A 20,120-nucleotide genomic window follows, 5' to 3' on the forward strand; every position below is an offset into this window, starting at 1 on the left:
AGCTTCTTTTTTCTCCCTTTCCTTGGAGTCTGAGCACTCACTAACCAGCTAATTATTGTAATGTTGCTACTGTTGTGCCAATGCATATGGACTTCTGCCCAAAAATACTGTGCCAGTTTAACAAACTCTAATCTGAAATACTTTCTGATTAGTTAGTCTACAGGAGGAAAAAAAAAAGGAGAGAGAAAAATTTGCTTCTGTAACACAATATTGCATTGTAAAGTCTGAATATTTTGTTCAGAGAAATTACTCTTTCTTGTTCCTTTTGAAGGAATACACGCCAACTTTCAGAGTTATGCAACTGCATATCACCATTTCTCACATCATTATATTCCAGCACAATGGGAATGAGGACGATGACGACAAAGCAATCCTTCTGTATTTGAAAAGTGCCTCTCAGATTTTACAATGTTCCTTTAACTCCATGAGCTGGGCCCTGCTATTGCAAAGAGGTAGGTATAAAAATATATTAAAATTCCTTCCATTGAACTTTAAGGACTCCATCCCTCACTTTTTAAAACAGATTAGAATTTGGAAAAAATGGGATGAAGTAACTCTACCGTTAAGGTAAAACTGGAATTCAATTTAATAGCTGGTTCTTTTTCTGGTCCACAGAGCACTGTCTGCTTTCACAATATCACCACAAACAACAGGGATATTTTAGCGGTTGCAAAAGCTTACTGACAAATGGAGATGTTTTGCAATGGTCAGCTTGTGCCAGTATCTGTGTGAGGACTGCTTTGTTTAAAACAAATCTTCAGTTTAGTAAATCATCCTTTAACCACTGATACAGAAAATAACCACCTGCCCACTTCGTAATATCAACAAATGCTGAAATTGATACTGGCGTCCTCTCCAACACCTCCAATACAGGTGCCATTGTGCCAAATAATTAGAAACTATGCACTGCCCAAGTGATTTGGGGCACTGCTGCTGCATTTCTTCTCTTTCCATACTTAGCTGGGAGAGCAGAATGCTTGGGAAAGGCAATGTCCAGCTCTCAAGGAGAGTGCATCCCAGGAACATGACCTCTGAAAACATACTAGGGGCAACCTAGAGCCGGAGAATAGGAGATGCTGACTACAACAGACTATCTGTATTTTGTAGTTCATGTGCCAGAAGCATGGCTCAGTGTGACAACACTATCTGAAGTGCCCCTCTAAGAGTAAACCCTATAACAGCCAGGCTACAGGGCAGCATTGAATGACCATCTGCTTGTTCCATTGAAGGTGGGCTCAACACACCCTCAGAAACCCAGCCTTCCTAGAGAAAGAGTAATAAACAAGGGGGATCCCCTCCAAAATATTGCTCTAGCTTGGGAAACACTCCTAGGAGCAGAAACAAAGTAAAATACAGAGCCAGTCAGAAAACAGGTCTCTCTATGGCACAGTAAAGTTACAAAGCTGCCGTAATGGTGTGTGCACACGTACTAGATGAGGTGCTTCAGACGTGGGTTTGGGTACATGTTATAGGACAGAATGCCCAAATAAAAGAAAATGCTGCAGAACCCATTTTCACTACTCCTGTCACTGGTCACCAGAGAGAAGAGATCAGTGCCTGCCCCTCCACTCCCCCTCATGATGAAGCTGTATACTGCTATGAGGTCTCCCCTCAGTCTCCGCTTCTCCAGGCTGAACAGACCAAGTGACCTCAGTTGCTCCTTGTATGACTTCCCCTCTAGGCCCTGCACCATTTCTGCAGCTCTCCTTTGGACACACTCCAATAGCTTTGCATCTTTATGTTGTGGTGCCCAAAACTGCACGTAGGACTTGAGGCGAGGTTGCACCTGCACAGAGCAGAGCAGGACATTCACCTCCTTTGTCCAGCTGCTGATGCTGTGCTCAATACACCCCGAGGACAGAGTTGGCCCTCCTGGTTGTGAGGACACATGGTTGACTCATATTCAACTTGCTGTTAACCAGGAACCCCAGGTGCCTTTCCACAGTGCTGCTCTCCAGCCTCTCATTCACCAGTTTGCATGTACACCCAGGGTTTTCCTGCCCCAGGTGCAGAATCTGGATTGTTTTCATGTTCCATGGGTGTAATATTTTTCAGAGAAATGGAAAATGTAGTAGGCACAATAGACTCTAATTCACAAAAATATATAATTTTTCATTTGATTTTGGGTTGATTACACAACAACTCTACTAGCTATAGATTCCATAAGAGATTGCCCTCAATCTTAGTTCTGCCTCCTTTCCTCGACCTCTCCAATATTAACATCCAGCCTTTGGCATTGCTACAGCTCATTCCCAATGGTTGATTTGTAACTCAGACACCTAATATTCAACAAACAAGGTAACCTATTAAGTCATCCTACAACTTGCTCTCTGTTTCTGTGATATACTATTCGGAGAAGAAATCACTGCCTGCTTGTTCTTCATCTTCATGGCCAATTTCTCCTTTGCCAAGGAGATAAAATCCCTGCAGCACAGGTAGGATCCACAAATGTAGTATTTAACTCTGAAAGTTAAAGTCTAGATGGAACTATATGCATTAGATCAGCAGCTACTTGCTCTATGCTTTAAGCTGATACAACAATTTCTTGTGTAAAGTGTATAAAATAAAATTTTATACAAACTACCTTTTACATTTTTAGCTACATCAACTTACAATTTAGTGTAATTATTTACGTATTAATAGACCAGTAAAATTTTTTCTCATTCATGTTCTCATAGAACATAACGGCAAAATATTCTCCTAATCTTACAAGATAGGCTTCAGCTTTTTACAGCTGTATGAAGCCACAGCCTGACTGATAAACACATACTGAAATAAAGTTAGTAAAATAATGAGAATTTGTAAAACTTCATTTTGCAGTCTAACATTAAGCAGATACAATCCAGATTCTTCCTTCACATCTACAATTTATGACCCCAAAAGTCAACAGCACAGCAACTACAGGAAAATGTAAATGCATACATGTATATTGATAGTTTTAATCTGGTTCCTTAAGAAAACGATGCTTAAGTCTGTTTGTCAGTCTAACCTTAGGTTTTTAATCCATTGATCTAAATTGGCTAAAAGTAGTCTGATTTGTTTTCTCAGAAAAGAAATTCTTGTAAATATGTAATCCCTGCAAATGCTGTCCCTAACTGCAGGTGGGCACAAGGAAAGACAACCTTTGCACCAGAAATGAGGGGCACGTAGGGATAGCTCAGGCCCTAATTGCTTTTCTTGGTGAAATCTGTAGATCTAGTCCAGTCAGAGTATGTTGCTTCTTGCCCACTTAGAAAATCTAACAGAGTTCTCAGCTGTGTCACTGGCCCAAATGCTTAGAGGAAATCATGCAGATAGGTACATGTTAATAGTCTCTTGCTCCTGTGCAGAAATCTAGTGACTATAGGAGGCTCATCAGGTTTTAAGGCCTTGGCTCAATGGGCCCACTGGTAAGATCGGCTCTGAATTTTTAGCCATGACACTTAAATCTCACAAATGTTTGGATCTAAGACATTGTAGAAACAGCACAGAGTGGCATAGTTTTAATTTGGTTAGAAGTTAAGTACAAAGATGGCATTCTGATCTACCCTCCTTTCTTTGGATTGCAGGGGTTAGCAGTTCTGTCACATATGCAGGAAATAAGCTATTGGGACTGCATTCTTAAATGTTTCGTTCATTTAACTACACAAACTTAACCTTATTTTCTGTGTTGTGCTTTAACCCCAGCAGCAGCCAAGCTTCATGCAGCCACTCACTTCCCCACCAGCAGGATGGGGGAGAGAATTGGAAGGGTAAATGCTTGAAAACTCATGGGTAGAGATAGAAAGTTTATTAGGGAAAGTAAAAGCTGCACACACAAGCAAAGCAAACCAAGGAATTAATTCCCAGAGCAGGCAGGTTTCAGCCATCTCCAGGAGAGCAGGGCCCTGTCACACATAACAGTTACTTGGGAAGACCAATGCCACCATTCCAAATGTGTTATCCCACTCCTCCTTCTTCCTCTCACTTTATATATTGAGCATTATGTCATATGGTATGGAACATTCCTTTGGTCAGTTTGGGTCACCTGTCCCAGCTGTGTCTCCTCCCAATCTCCCATGCACCTCCAACTTCCTTGCCAGTGTGACAATACAAGAAGCAGCAAAGGCCTTGGCTCTGTGTAAGCTCTGCTCAGCAATAACAAAAACCTCTGTGTTTGATCAACTCTGTGTTTAGCACAAATCCAAAACGTAGTCCCATACTAGCCACTGTGAAGAAAGTTAACTCTCCCCCAGTCAAAACCAGCACATCTGGTAAGTAGAGGCTCTCGTCTTCATCTTTCACTTTGCAAAGTCTGAGATGTGTGCATCAACAGATGCTCTGTGGCGCATTAGAAACAGCACACAGGTCAGAGCCTCGTTTACAGTGAGGCTGTGGTTAACCACAATGGTGAATGCAGTTCCGTCATTCGAGATCAGATAAAAAATGCTGTGGCTACTTAAAGCAAAATACTGACCTGAACAAATTTGAATCAAATGGGTTATTACTTCTTCTGTATTGGCAGCTGCAAGTTGGCTTTAGTAGTCCCCATTCTATCCAGTGTGTTGGCTCCCTGATACCTCTGCTCCCAGATCACCACTGCAGTGTGGTGTCTTCCCCTTTATAAGCAGGCTTGGGCTCATCTTCCTTTTCCTCCCTTTTTCTTAGATGCTGCTTGAACTTAGACTCCTCCTCACCTGCAGCTATTATTTTTGGAGCCTAGGCTGGCCTCTGCTCACAACTACTGCTCCTGGCACTGAAACTCTCTGCCTGAGATCTTAGCTATCTTTACTAGCACAGTGGGCTTTATTCTTATTTTCATTTACTTCTCCTTTAAATCCCTTTTCCACTGAGAAAAGAAGTGTAGATTTTGTAGTATAAATGAAAATCAGATCCCTTGTCTGCAAGACCAACCTCTGATTTTAAGCAGTAGAAATACAGGCATACTTTTATAAATCTATTCAGTGCATAATAATTCATATTATAACCTTGGTTTAAGAATATTTTCACCTAACACAAATAAAAAGTTGTTCAATTATAATAATTCTGAATCTCTAGGCAAATATTTACTGTTGCTACTTTCTTTCTCTTCAGACTTTGATGACTCAGAATAATTTTGCCAAACACATGAATGAAGCAAATTCTTTTAATTATTCTAACTTCCCCAGTCTAGATAGGAAAACTATTTTGTAGATGGATGAACAAGACACAAGAGCACTCTGTATCAAAATACAGTGAAACTTCTATTGTAAGAAAGGCCTTAATATGGCCTGAAGAATAATCATGGAAAGGAAATACATTATCTGATAACTCAAGAATTCTGGCATGAAAATTACACATTGAAAATTTATTCCCATATGCTGTGAAGTTGTATCATGTTCCATTGAATGAATTCTGGTGAGGTTTGTTTTATTGTTTTGTGAGTCTGAAAATAATCCTCTGTTGTTTTTTTTTGCAATGACAGTTGTATTTACTGAGTTTTCATATTAAAAGATATTTACATAATTAACTATAAAACATACATATAGCTCCTTAAGTACATTACGACTATTTGACACACACTAGTAACACTGAAAATCTGTAAATGCTGTAAAACAGAACAAACATTTTTATCGCCAGTTGATACCAATTAAAATTATTTCTTGCACAATTAATTGGGCAAAAAGCCACATGGGCCATTATTCAGAATGGGAATTGCTGGCTGAGATAGCTGTCCAGTTCATCCTCTGAGCTCGACTAAAAACTCTGTCTGCTAGATAGAGGGTGCTGAAGTTCCAAGGACGTGTAGAAACACTACAGAAAATCTGTATGGGGGTAACTTATTGCCACCTAATTGCTTGCTCGTGTCAAAACAAGCACAGTTTTTGCTGAGTTGTGACCCAAGTGGATGATGACAGGATCAGAAACTGAACTCCCCTGCCTAAACCAAACTACTGTCTCTCCTACCTTCAGAAACACAATTCCAATACAAATTACGGGTACAGTCTTTTGAACGACAGCTATTGATTAACTGAACAGATAATAAGATTAACAACAGTGAAGCCGAATTAATTTGAGGGAGGTAATGCCATTTGTCAAGAAGACACTTAAGTTTATGTATCAGCCACACCTCTGACAACATTAATGAAGATAGGAACCATTCTCCAATTGATACTGCAGGCAAGTATTACAATCTATAACAACTCGCAGACAGAGTGGGTATGAAAAGTTAAGAAGGTCACAGAAAATAGATATAATTGACCTGGGTTTTTACTTCATACAGTGAAAAGTTCATATACACATTTTGATAAAGACCCTGAAGGCCTTTATATAAACCAGATAGCAGATAAGTGATCCAAACTACAGATATCCAGTGCTGACACATGACATAAGGTAATTATGGAAGTACTAAATGTCATGCTGTTTTATGACATTCTTTTAGATAGTGATTGCTGTTGTAAATAAACCAATTTTTCAATACTAAAGGTTAGTAGGTCATAAAATTTCATAACAGTTATTTCTTACCATCAGCCAAAGGAGAAGAAAACAAAATTTCTCTTTTTTTAAGCTAAGCAGAAACGAAGTGGAATGACCTGCAAATAATCCACACAGAGGAAAAGTCCTTGCTCTGCTCCCCTGCCATGTTTGCAACTACCCTTTGCAAGGAAGGAGGTTTACATCAGCACATCTTTACACTGAGAACACCAGTTCACTTGGAAATTAATGATGTAAACAGGTGGGTTTACAGCAGTACTATTGACAGCAGCAGATCTGAACTGTTTCTTTCCGCTTATGCCTCTATCCACAGGCATCTCAGTTCACCAACTGCTATTAAATAAACAATGATCAGAATAATAGTTAGGTCCAAAGCAATGAGTTACCCACAGTTCAATATGAATTTTAACTATACTTGCACCTAAACAAATTATTCTTTCTTTTTATGCAGTATTTCAGACTTAGCTATCACACAACTAACCAGATCTGTACTGATTTCAGTTAAGAGCAGCACTGAAAATAGAGCATGAACATCTATTTAGTTTTCCATTTTTTTACATGCTATACCAACAAATTCCTCATTGAACTGTACAGATCTTGCCTTTAACATTTTAAACTCTGTATGTTCACTGAGTATGTGTTTAAAGAATTTTCAAAAGAAGGTTGGCAAACCCATTTATTTCATTTACAAATCTTGCAAATTTGCAAGCTGCCTTTAAACATGGAAATATATTTCTGAGTACATTGTACGAGCTGCATGCATTTACTAGAACAAACTGATTATTTTTAGATCTACATTTTTAATGTATTTCTTTGCATTCTTTTTCAGAATGTTTTGCCATTTAAATAATTTTCAGTAACTTCTTTATGTTGATCTATTTTGTTTAGATGCAGGCAATAAATTAGGCAAGCAATAAATTAAGCTTCACTAGTGTTTGAAAATCACCTTTGAATAGCCTTTTGCAAGGCTCATGGAGATTCTTGTTTGTGAGCATTTATTTTTAAATGGATTTTTTTTGCTATACTTGAATTCTAGTTAATCCAATGAGACTTGTATCTTGCTTTCTTCAATGTAATATTAAAAAAACCTACAATGCCTGTGTGTCAGACTTCCTTTTAAGAAAGATTTGATTGCAAACACAAACAAAAAGCTTTTCTTCTTTTGTACTCCTTTATGATCTTCAAACAAGTTTCTATGAAAAGGACTAATATTTTTTCAATTTTAAGTTATACTCACCTTTGCAGTTAGGAAAAACAGAAAAAAAAGAAAATTTCATGTTACAATAATTAATTCCTGATTGTGATGCTACAGTATAGTTTATGTCGTGTTCTAATTATGCAGATATGCATTATGGAAAATAACTGTGAAGAAAAAATGCATTTGTTTAAACATTTTCATAATTACATTTGAAACTGTTGAGCACTGGGTTCATATATAAACAAAAATGGACACAGATTTTAATACTGAACTACAAACTACTCTACTACTCTTAGGAGAGCCATGACAGTAATTTATGTGGTCTATAAGCACAGCTGTTTCAGAAATCTACCTTATTAAAAATGCAAACAAAATAGGTCAAAAATGGTCAAAAGCTCAGATCAGCTTCATTCTACCCTTCACATGAGTAGAGTAAGACCAGCTGTCAGTAACATCCCTGCAGTTGCCTTTGACAAATATTTAGAACTGTTTTGATCTCGAACCTGTCCTACAACAGAAAGACAATAGATTTACTAACTCTCAGCACCATTCCTATAAATCTGAGTATCCACAGTAAAGAGAAATCGAGTTTTAGAGATCACATAGATAATGGAGAGCATCCAACACTTCCTAAGGAAAACTCTTCTCTTGCTAATAATACCATCACCACCACATAAACACTGTTAGATGACACTTTATGATTAGCTTTATCTGCCTCAAAAAGTGGAAAATTACAGTCTTTATTTGATATGCTAGATATTCACACTGACGAAGGGGTAATTTCATTCACCAACCCCAGTAAGCAAGTGCTCTGATTTCTGGTTGGCATAGACCAGGAGTCCTTCTTAACTTCTGCAAAGTAATGCAGTGGTGGAATTTGTACATATTATGCATTGAATGAAAACTGAAATGTAAAATGGACTTCTAGACAATTCTTAATACTTCAGAAACAACCACCTAGCTTGCAGCACCTTCCCAATACGTAGCCAAGTTATGGAGGGAAGTGTGAATTGATTCTCTGTAGAAATGGGCATCTATTCTTTTAGGTAATACCAGTGATATGTTCTTTGACTTACTGTCTTAATTGTCCAGCTGCATATTGAGGTGGTTTTTCCAGTGGACTGATTTGAAGTATACAAGATTCACAGAATCAAAATATATGCATCCTTACTATATTTAGTCACAAGTTAGCATATCCAGTGTATTCATTCATTTATTCTTTCTTTCCATTACCATGCTTATTTGACTGATGGATTTATGGCACTTATTGAAAAAAAAAAAGAGTAATACAAAGCAGCTATTTCTAATACAATAAATATCTACTGAAGGAATCAATCCTGTCAAAATTATAAAATATAATACCAGAAGGTGAAATTGGATCACTAAAGTGTAAGATTAGACAGACTCCATGTTTTCAATTAACCAGTCATTGATAGCTGGTTCTAATTTTTAAAAAAACAGTTGTGAACTCAAACAGTGATTTACAACAGCTGCTCAAATATGTTATTGGCAGAAAAATCCATCTAGTGAATTTTAAAAGAGTTTGTAACTTAAAATTGGATCTTATTATCATTCAGCTCAGAGGAAAATCACTCCTGGGTCGATTGGTCCAAGCTCCTAGTGAGCAATGTGTCCACCAATATCCTGTTCGGAATTACAGTACTATTATGATTTGCACAAGAATAGTGCCAAACACACTTACTAGATTAGGGCTAAAGTTTGCTGGGCAAACTTTATAAACTGTTGTGTTACAGGTTACCTTAGTTCCTTGTTATATTGTTTTCATGGTCTGATCTAAAAAGTCTCTTTGGAAAATCTACAAACAGTTACCTCCAAAATGACATGAGACATAACCTTCAATAATAATAATACCTTCAAAGCACTCACATGCTTCCAGTTACCTCTGCATTCATTCAGAAGGTCCAAATTTTATATTGAAAGAACAGGATATCCAATATCCAGTCATTCACAATATTGGATTTTGTCCATGCTTAAGAAAGATGTTTTGCTTTTCCCTAGATTCTACTCTCAAATTAGAAGAAAATTGACCTAAATCTGAACTACGCAGTGCGGGTACTAAAGAAAAAATGTACACCTTGTAACAGCTAAGAGAAATACAAATGAGTATCGCATAATCTCCTGGAAGAATTAGAATTAAATTAGTTATACTACAATGCATGTCAGCTTCACAAAGCACACCCACTGATGCTGAAATTTATATTACTTAAATACATATGCAAATACTGAATTCCCAAGTTGTTAGTCAATATGATGTTAGGAAGATTCACTGATCTTAATTCCACGTGTTCTTGCAACATAAACACTGCCTTCTGAGAAGAAAGGTCCTTACAATCTCAGAAAAGCTAAGTGCTGTATATGTAAAACTGCAGACAGCAGTACCAGCAGCCCTTCATATAAATATGCTACTATGAGCATATCAGCATATCCTGGTGCAACAAAAACATGGACACCAGTGTCTGAAGGGACATTCTGCTACCCTTTTTAAGGCTTAGGAGGCTATATGGCTTCTTAAGAAGCTCCTGAAGAAGACTTTGATCCCTTTCCTTTCCGAGCTCTGTGCCAGTTCCTCCAGCTGTCAACCAACATTTAACTAGAGCAGGCCTTTGGAAGTTTGGGCAGCTTACAAAAGCTGTTGGATATCAGAAATCCTTAACTCAAATCTGAAAATTAGTGCAAAGATATACCAGCTTCTCTGGGAGGAGTATTTTCAGAATCACCATCTCCATGGGCTGGCTTTTACAAAAACTTGCAGGTGGCAGATTTCTTTGCTGAATGCTCATGATCATTCCTGGGCATAGAACTGGGATGTACTGCTTTGTACTACGTTCCACTTCTGAAATTTAATGGCTTTTATTCAATCAGTCTTAGGAACATAACAGCAGAATTTTCTCTAAGAAAATTTTCTATTTCCATGCTCCTTCACTCACCTTGCACCATGTCCTAGGTCAGAAGTCCAGGCTTTAAATTTGTATTCCCAGGACAAATGGCTGTAAAACCTGTTCCCTACTCTGCTGCCTGCCCATTCTTACAGCAAATACAGCATTTTTAAGTTTGCTACTGAATGAGAAAACATCATGATTTTAGAGCAAAAACACCCCCACAATTATTGTACTTAGAGTTTTATTTTTAAATCTTCACTAGCAACGGTAGAAATTTGCAAACTACATCTGTTTCACTGTTCTTGCTGCAAATATATGCAGTGGAGTTACAATGAATGAATCTATTTGTAAACAAGGCAGCAATATTGTTGCAAGTGCTATGAAGTACAACTTCTCATCTCTGTCATTAATTAGGTAAGAGACCAGCCCATTTTTCTCTAGTATGGGGTCCATGTTTCTTTTTGTTTTTTTACAGTAACAATTGTGAAATGTAATAATTTTGCTGCTTTGAATCATTCCACCCTCTCTGAATCATCTTGAGTTATCTGCATTTTAATCCTCTGAATTCCAGTAATAGTAGTTCATGAAGGAATGCAAATTAAAGAAGAAATTGGGCAATTCTAGGAAACATAAAATGATTGTTAAATCTACAAATACTTAAAGTTAAGTAAATTGGGTTTTCAGGAAAGAGAGCTTCTTGGTGCAGAAGCACCCTCTAATGGCTGGCTCCTGACTGCTCTGAATAACAACTGAAAAGCAATTTAAAAGCTCCCCTAAAAAGCAAGGGAAACTGCTAAGACACATATTCACGTTTCACATACATTCTCTGTTGCATATCCTTAACACAGAAAGAGAGCATCATAAATCTGCTAAACTTCTTTTATTAATTAGAGCCTGTATTTCCTTTTAAAACGATATTCTCAATTTAGTAGATGAAAGAACTTTCTATGTTTTCCCAGGTTCCAAACCGTCTTCAAAATTTCATGATAAATAGAAACTGAATTTCCTCTCTTATCTCAATTGAATTTTACAACAGGGAACGAGTCCAAAAAGGCTTTAAGAAAAATGCTACACAAAGTCCAAATCTTTAGGCTGGAAGGAACATAGTAGTCATTGGGTCCCATACCCTTCTCAACTTGGCCAGTTCTGAAATTACATCTCAATAGTAAAATACTACACCTGAAATGTATGTGTCAGGTGTTTTTTTCTGAAAATATCCAAAATTTGCTCATATACCTGCATTATTTTACCTCCACACTAGGATGTGCATACAGTTCTCTATTACTAGCTGTTAAGTACAGTATGTCAGTGTTCATACAAAGCCAGTGGCAGATAGAGGAGTTAATAACATGAAAGTAATGATGCTAACTGACCAACTTGCTTCTCAACATCACTTTTCAAATCTCTTTGGGCTAAATTTCATTGTGGGGAATTAGCCATAGAAATCCCATTAACATTAATGAACGTTCCATGGTTAACTCCCCATGCTCTGTGCTGAAGATTTACCCCTATATCTCTAAAATAAATACGTGCAGATGCCAAAATTCTTTTGATAGAGCCTGAAGAAATTAAGGGCTCTATTCTCAAATAATTGACTTATGCACATGTATTTTTCCCCGCCATGGATCATCTTCTACATATCAGAATGGGTTTAGTGTCTGCATTATTCTCATTGAATAGATTAGCCAAAGTGCATTTTTACCACAGAAAGGCTGAGTTTAGTTAATTGTATATTTTACAAAAATAATACATAGATTGAGTTGGATTTTTCTCATAGTGTAATACACAAGACACTGGTTGAACAGTATTCAGTATCATTAAGAACAGCATATATTTGTACTAACATTTCTGAAGAAAATACAGTGTTTAGCAAATTCATTAGTCTGAAAGAACTGGAAATTATTTTTGGCCAAAAGCCAAAATACAATGGGGGCAACAACTTCAAGCTGAGCTGGGTAAAGATGGTGGAGGATGTTTCTTACATCAGCTATGAAAATAAGAAGGTGGGAAGGGCTTCTAGGACCAAACCCAGGAGCTGCCCTCTGTTTTTGAAAAGCAAGGGCAGCGAACATATTGCCATCATTTTTTCAAATCCCATTTGCAACAATATACCCTTGCTCTTTTTACAATTTTAATTTAGATGCCTACTTGCCCAGATGAGCTCATCATTTCAAGCTCCATGACAGCTTAAAAAAAAAAGTGCCAAAAGAACATCTTTGGCAAAGCAGTAAATTCATATTTTAAAATTTTTGGCTTCACTGGTATTAAAATACATGCATAAATGCATTATTTACCTGAGAGCTACAACTGCCCATAAAGACAATGTGGTGTTAACTTTTTATTACACTGAAAGTCTTCCAGGCTTTTGATGAATCTGAATTCATTAAGTCAAAGAACTGCTTCAAGTCACATGCACTTGCTAAAATTTGGGAAATAAATATTCAGTAACACTCTCTTAATATGTGAAGATTTACCTTCCTTAAAATTACTCTTCTTGGAGAACAGACTGGAATATATCAGGTATAATATCCAGTTGTATGCATCTTCATGAGAAATAGTTAATTAGTGCTAGCACTATAACCTCAGAGAGGACAGCCTACTTCCTCCCTGAATACAGAACCAAAAAATCATTTGCATGGAGCCTGTACAAAGTGTTTTATCTGAAAACAATATACCAGATAAATGATGATAGAGGAAACCCCCTGAAATTATCCAGTGAAACCATATTTAAGAAAATTCACTCAGGAAAGCTACAATCCTTCCTGTTACATCTGGAGCCAAAGATGGCACATTTAGATAGAAATTCTTTTAGCTTATGAGCAGACTCTTAAAATCATTTCTAGATCAAAGATTAAATGTATAGTCCTCCTAAGAATATCAAACTATGTGACCATAAACCAATCCTCTTTCAATAGCAACACATTTAGACAGATGCCCTCTTTCCATTGAAAGGTCTTTCATACAAGCCTTTCATAGCAAAGATTAAAAAAGGGAATTTTCCTGGTGGCATTCTTCACAAAAATGCTTTCAGCTACAACTGGGAAATCTGGAATGAGGTAAGGTCAGACTGGTGGGAGTGGGGAGGAGAATCAGTCATGTAAACAGGTTTTACATTGCATTTATTACAAACTCCCCTTATTTTCAGTTGCTTCTTTGGAAATTAGCACAACCATGACTGGATTAATTCTCTGTGGGTTTCCCTCTGTACTATTATTGAGCAGTCATGGGAAAACTCAGCCAAATGAGTATGGCTCTAGTGAAGCCATACATCTATGAGGAAGGGCAACCACCAGAACCCAGGGTTTGTCTAAAAAAGGACATTCAAACAGATAGGGCACTGAAGCTGACCTCCCTGAAGTGATGTCCTCATACTTTAATTGAGCTGAATTTTTGATGTTTTATGTCACTCTAAATGAAAAGGAGTAATTTTATAGAGAATGTTGGTTGGTTTTCTGGGTTACAGACACATTCCTACATATTCTTCAGGCAGCCTGTCACGCGCTGCATTGCTTCAGATCTGAGCAAGTCTTGTATCTATACCTGTGTGCCCTCCAAGACTACGTAGTCTGGCTGAAATATCTCTTTAAAGAGTTTTAAGATAACTAGGAATGTCTCTTTTCAGTATGATGAGAAACATAGACATTGCAGCTGCCAAGTCTTTCCCAAACCTTGAGATGAGAAAACATGAGAAAACAAAAGGCAAAGACTTCAGCATGCCTACTGCCACGTTCCGCATTTCTTTCCCAGTAGTTCACAGTTGGTGTTCCTTTTCCAAAGCTGCATCCCCCAAAGAGGGATGCCATCCTTGTAAACAGCAGAGGGGTTACCTCAGTTATTTTGTCCAGGGGTTTTCTGAACACTGTCTTCAACATCTCCCGGGAACCTGCCTCAAGACATACTCCAGCATCAAGACACCTTGCACAGGTTTATTCATAGTGACTAAATTGCTACCATCTGTTCTCTTCTGACCTACTCCCCTTGGCAGTATCAGCTGGAGGACTTAAGTATATTTGTCCATACTTGATGCTGTGTGCTTGTGGCATCCTATAAAGATTTTTTCCCATCATTTTTGTTTGCATAGAGTAATGGGGGAAGGGGAGAGAGGATAGGCACTTTTGTCTTCTCAATACCACTTAAATATTTTGAGCACTCTATTTATGAAACGTCCCCACTGCTGTTGCATTTCACAGCTGCCTCCTGCATTGGAAATTTCCACAACAGTCCCAACAGCTGTTTCTCAATATTCAATTAGTTTGCAACTGAGAGAGCTTTCAGATGGGAATGGCAAAATGCCTATTGGAGCTGCCAGGAACTCCCCTATCTACCTGTGGCAGCACTGGAGTGAGTTCAGAGATGGTTAGTGGCCTATGTTACACTGAATTTTTGCTTCCACCACTGGTCATCCCAGTTGCTCATCATTACACTGCTTCCCCGTACGTATCAGCAACTGGCAGATCCATCCCTAAAGCAGTGCTCTGTCAAACAAAGTGGCTTCAGATAAACGTCCTGGAGAGAGATCTACTCTATTCATTGACCCATTACTTCTCCTTCGTTAGCTGTATGGCCACAACTTCAAACGTTTTATGAAATTACAGAGCCAGAACCATCTCTCTATGTGACTATACCTGCATGTACACAATTTTATTTCCATTATCATGATCTATGATATATGCTCTGTGCTGCAGTTCAAAATGGAATGGCAAAATTAATGGACAGAGGGAGATGAATCATAAGTTTTCCAGCTTCATTCCCAATACTAAATGCAAGTATTCCAGGCATTAACATGGGAAAAATTGCATCAACACATAAAAAACACCTGATTGATCCACAGCAAAGAACTGAGCAGCATAACATTGCACGACAGGTCCTACCTCCAGGATAACCCTGTGGTGAAATTACAAAAGCAGGCAGCACGAAACACATTACTCCAGCATACTGAAGTTATAGAGAGGCATTTCAGTTTGACAGAGTCAAGTTGCTCCACATGGTGTAAACAAACTACTCCAGTTTCTGCAAGTGCTCTTCATATGTGACAACACCTTTCTCTACAGATCCTTAAGGATCAGGAAGAGCCTGGGATACTGCAATTCCTGCATTAATACATGTCTTAGGACTTTTAAAGGCAATTGATTGCCATGAAGTCTCACAGCTGTCCTGGCCTTTGTCCTTTCCAAGGATTTCTTCATGAGATGTACAATATTTAGTAACCACATTCCTTATTTGTCAGCCGCCTTTCAGGATTGCAAAACACACACCTAAAAAATATTCCATTGCTCGATCACGCTAACACAAGTCATATTAATTAAGAATATACTTGTGTAATTACATGGGAGAGGTGCTTTGCACAGCAGTTAAAGTGCATGCAACATCTATAATAAGCAACCCTGTGTGTAAGATATTATTACTGAACAGGGTTCTTGGTCTGAAAGAGAGAAGTAATTTGAAAATTGATGCCAAGTCTTTGGTGTTTTCTAGGTCACATAAATTGTTATTAGGACCTGATATATTCAAGTAACAAAGCACATGAAATCATATTTTATCTGACTCAATAGGAACAATCATTCTACAGCATTTGCTGAACAAAGCCAAACACATTTCTTCCAACAACTTAATTAAAAATGTATCATTTACATAGAGCAACCAGATCTGAATGACTATTGCAAAACTTTGATTTTCTTTTGACCACTTTACCTAAAAGAATAAACATTGATGCAATCAAATTTTCACATCTTATAGTTATAATGATTACTTTGGTTAGAGGCAGCTCTTCTCACAGACGCAATAAGCAGAGTTGCACACACTCTGTGATAAAGATTTGCAGGCTAAAAAAAACTGTTAGCAGGACAGCCCCAGTGTCCTTAGGCAAGCTAGTCCCCCAGTTACTGCCTACACCAGGGAGCAGTACATAGAAATAATGTTCATACGCTCAACAAAGCCGTTTTAATTATCTTTTTTTAAACATTTTAATAGCAAAGTATTCCAAAGCTCAATTATGCTTCATTAGTGCAACTGTGACTATCCCACTTAATTATTTTAATATCTCAGGATTAGACAAAGAATGAAGAATTTTCGTAAAGCAGACAATGAAGGAAACACACTGACTGTTCCAAGAAAAAAAAAGCTGCATTTCATGTTTTGAGCCAATCAACGATGAGCCACAGATATTGTATTACAGACGATTGCTTTAATCCTAAGGCATTTTAGGGTGTATTTGAAGTAACACAAGGGAAGCTTGTTTTGATATATTCACAATATAAAGCTGTTAGGAGATGGCTCCTAGATTCACACTGTGAGTTAAGTTCTCTCTTCCCCTTTGAAACCAAAAAGGGAAAATACATGCAAGCAGACTTAAAGTCAAAATAACACATCAACTTATCCCACAGCTCATTCCTGAGAGATCCCTTTTTGTTCCGCATATTACAGAACCAGAACTCCAGGCACACTCCCCTTCATCCTGTGCTGCAAATCTTTCATTTGCAACTGCTAACTTCTCTGTAGATATTTCTCACAAGTTTTTAAACACCATTTTCACCTACACAGTCTTCAGAAACTCCACAGAAACACAGCTTTACACAATGGCACCACCTTGTGTTTCAAACATCAATTTTCAGTCCTTACACTGACCTCACCTTACTGCCTTTCACTCACAGTTGAATGAAAATGTAACTATTTAAATATAAACATAATAATTAAATACTTAACTATATTAACTAAACTGTTAATATACTATTTTATAATATAGACATTTATAATAGAAATACAACTATTTCTTTCAAACAAGACTCATCCCTTTTTTGTCAGATTGCAAATGTGTCTTTGATACCCAAAATTACCTACAACACAACCTCTCTGAGCATATTCTTAACTTAGTCCCTGGTTGGTTTTCATTAGAAAGAAATGCTTAGCATTTGATGGATGACCTATTTTGGGATCAAAGTCACTAAAATTGTCTCTAAAGCAGAATTGAACTGCTTAAGTGGAAATCAACGTACACGTATATGTATTTTAAACCATTGCCCAAGAAAATAGAAATCTAAGTCTTGAAAAAAAAATTTAATTACAAGATTTTTATTTAAAATATTAAAGGCAGACATTATAACATTCGAAAAACATGTCATCCAGTGACCAAGCTTGTCTTTTATTGTTATGGGCAGGGTGACAGCCTTGCCATTTAGAAGTCCCAAACCACCTTATTAATTTTACAATGATACTCAAAGTTGTGAATAACTTTGCAAAACTTTATCTTCTCCATCTAATACGGCCCTCCTTACAAACCTAACCCGTGCTTCAGGGCACCCTTCTCTCTATTCTGCTCTTCCACCTATTTTCTTCTTGATGTTAATATAACTTATTTTTTTAAAAAAGCTGGACCTTTTAAGTGGCCAGCTATACTCAAGTAATATTTGCTCAATATAAATAAAGGCAGAATTTACAAAGGCAAATTTTGCCAAAAAATGCCTACACTTTTCCTTATATATTTACAAAGGATTCCACTGCACAGTATTGAGGCCTCTAATTTAATGAACCCACATTCCCTTGGGTGACCAGTATAATGAAAACATCAGTTATCTAGAACCTTCTTATAAGACTTTTGCACAACTTCTTTATAAACGTTTTGCCAAATTTTTTTAGCATTATACCTTCAAAAGAGCTCCAGGAGCTTGAAGGTCCTGACAATAGACCTCTTTAAAAAAAAGCCAAAGCTGTTGATTGTCTTTCAGTTGTGCTGCTACAACTACTTATAAGGTCATACAAAGTAAAATGGTCAATTTCAAACCAGTTCAATTCTGTGAACCAGCACATCAGGCACCCCTATAAATAGTCTGCCAGTGCAATTATGCTAGTGATGCAAGGACAAAATAAGAGCTGTGTCAGCTGGTGGGGCCTACAAAAAGATGCCTCTTAAAACTACATTCTCAGGAGAGAGATAGTGTGAATCACTGATATCTGCAAGGTGTTTTCAGCTGGAGTCAGCTCGACACAACAGTTCCACAAAGAGGATGCCTGGAACAGTCCTGTTTCTCCCCAGCATAGCAGTAGAAGTTGAGTAGGCAGTGTCACCGAGTATAAGAGTTGCTGAACAAACACAAGCCTGGCATATTTAGAGTAACCAAAACCATTCAGAGTTTACATTAATATGCCAGACTATAACCTGGGAAAATTCAGCTTGTATTTATAAGCAGCAGAGGCTGGAACAACTAGAGGCATCTCAAAGTGACATGTTCCTCACAAACTGAGCCGTGCTTGCACACTTTGTTTTCTGTTCGGCCCATTTTCTATTCTCCTGTATGGTTGGAAGGGGAAACACCCTTCTATGTGCCAGCTCCTCTGGGAAACCGAGACAGCAGCAGCACATCAGTGTTGGAGAATGGAGGGACATGATCCTGGGTATGCACCTGGGGAAGGCCAAAAAGAGCTAGGCCACAGTCCCCTGGGAACGTATAGACACAGTCCTGGGAACGCACCTGGGAATGCAGTGTGTACAAGCAAGGCTCTGGAGATAGTAACTTATATATAGATAGGGAGTAATTCAGCTGGGCAGATGGCAGATGGCAGGGGTAACTCGTCCTTGAGGGTGAAACAAACAAGTTTGAGAAAAACAGCTAGGAATGCACCCAAGGCTGGGAAAGCAGGAGATAAGCCTCACAGCTGCAGCTGTGAGTAAGGGGAGTACCTGAATGCTATCTTTAGAGCCTAGCCAATTAAAAATGATTGATAATTGTATGCCTGCTCCTGCACTGTATAAAAAAGAGCCTGTCGGACAATAAAGATGGAGCTTGCTGTATCACCCACATGGAGTCGGCCGCTTGCTTCCCCGCACGGAACCTTCACCTTTCCCAACACATCAGCAAGCCCCAAATATCTTGCACCGAGTAACAGGCAGGTAAACAGCAGCTTTTACTAGTCTTTTTTTCTCTCTGAAGGAAAGGAGGCTGCAGACAGAGCAATGGTTATCAATTCAGCCAGTGAAGGCAAAAGAGTGAACAAAATCAAGACTGGGACAAACATTTTTGTCCTTCCTCAATACAATGGGATTATAGGTAATCCAAAAATTTAAATTCACTGCTCTGCTTGGTCATAGCCTAGGAAAAATGAAGCATCCTGTGTCAGATGAAACTCAAAAGGGAAATTTCGGCATAAAAAAGCACAAGGCCAGACAATAACTCCACCTCTGTGGACTGAAAGGCCATAAAGGTGACAAATTCCTAACAAAGCTACTGATGATGACACAGATGATGATGAACAAAAAGAAGGAGAAGAATGGTATAGTGACAAGCAGTTATACTAAAACATATTCAAGACTGGGCATGTACAATGAAACCTGGAAGCATGGCAGGGACTACACAGAAATCCCTGGCAGGATGACGGCCTTTCACATTAGAATACAGCTATCCAATTCCTAAAGTAAATATGAAACATAAGAAAAAGTGAATTCATTTCCCATAGATATTAGGAAGAGATCTTTTATGGAGAGAGTAATCAGGCATTGGAATGGGCTGCCCAGGGAGGTGGTGGATTCACCATCCCTGGAGGTTTTTAAGTGAGAGTAGATGTGGCACTTAGTGCCATGGTCTAGTAACCCCAGTAGG

This window comes from Acanthisitta chloris, unplaced genomic scaffold (assembly GCF_000695815.1).
Source record: "Acanthisitta chloris isolate BGI_N310 unplaced genomic scaffold, ASM69581v1 scaffold3173, whole genome shotgun sequence".
Classification (NCBI taxonomy): domain Eukaryota; kingdom Metazoa; phylum Chordata; class Aves; order Passeriformes; family Acanthisittidae; genus Acanthisitta; species Acanthisitta chloris.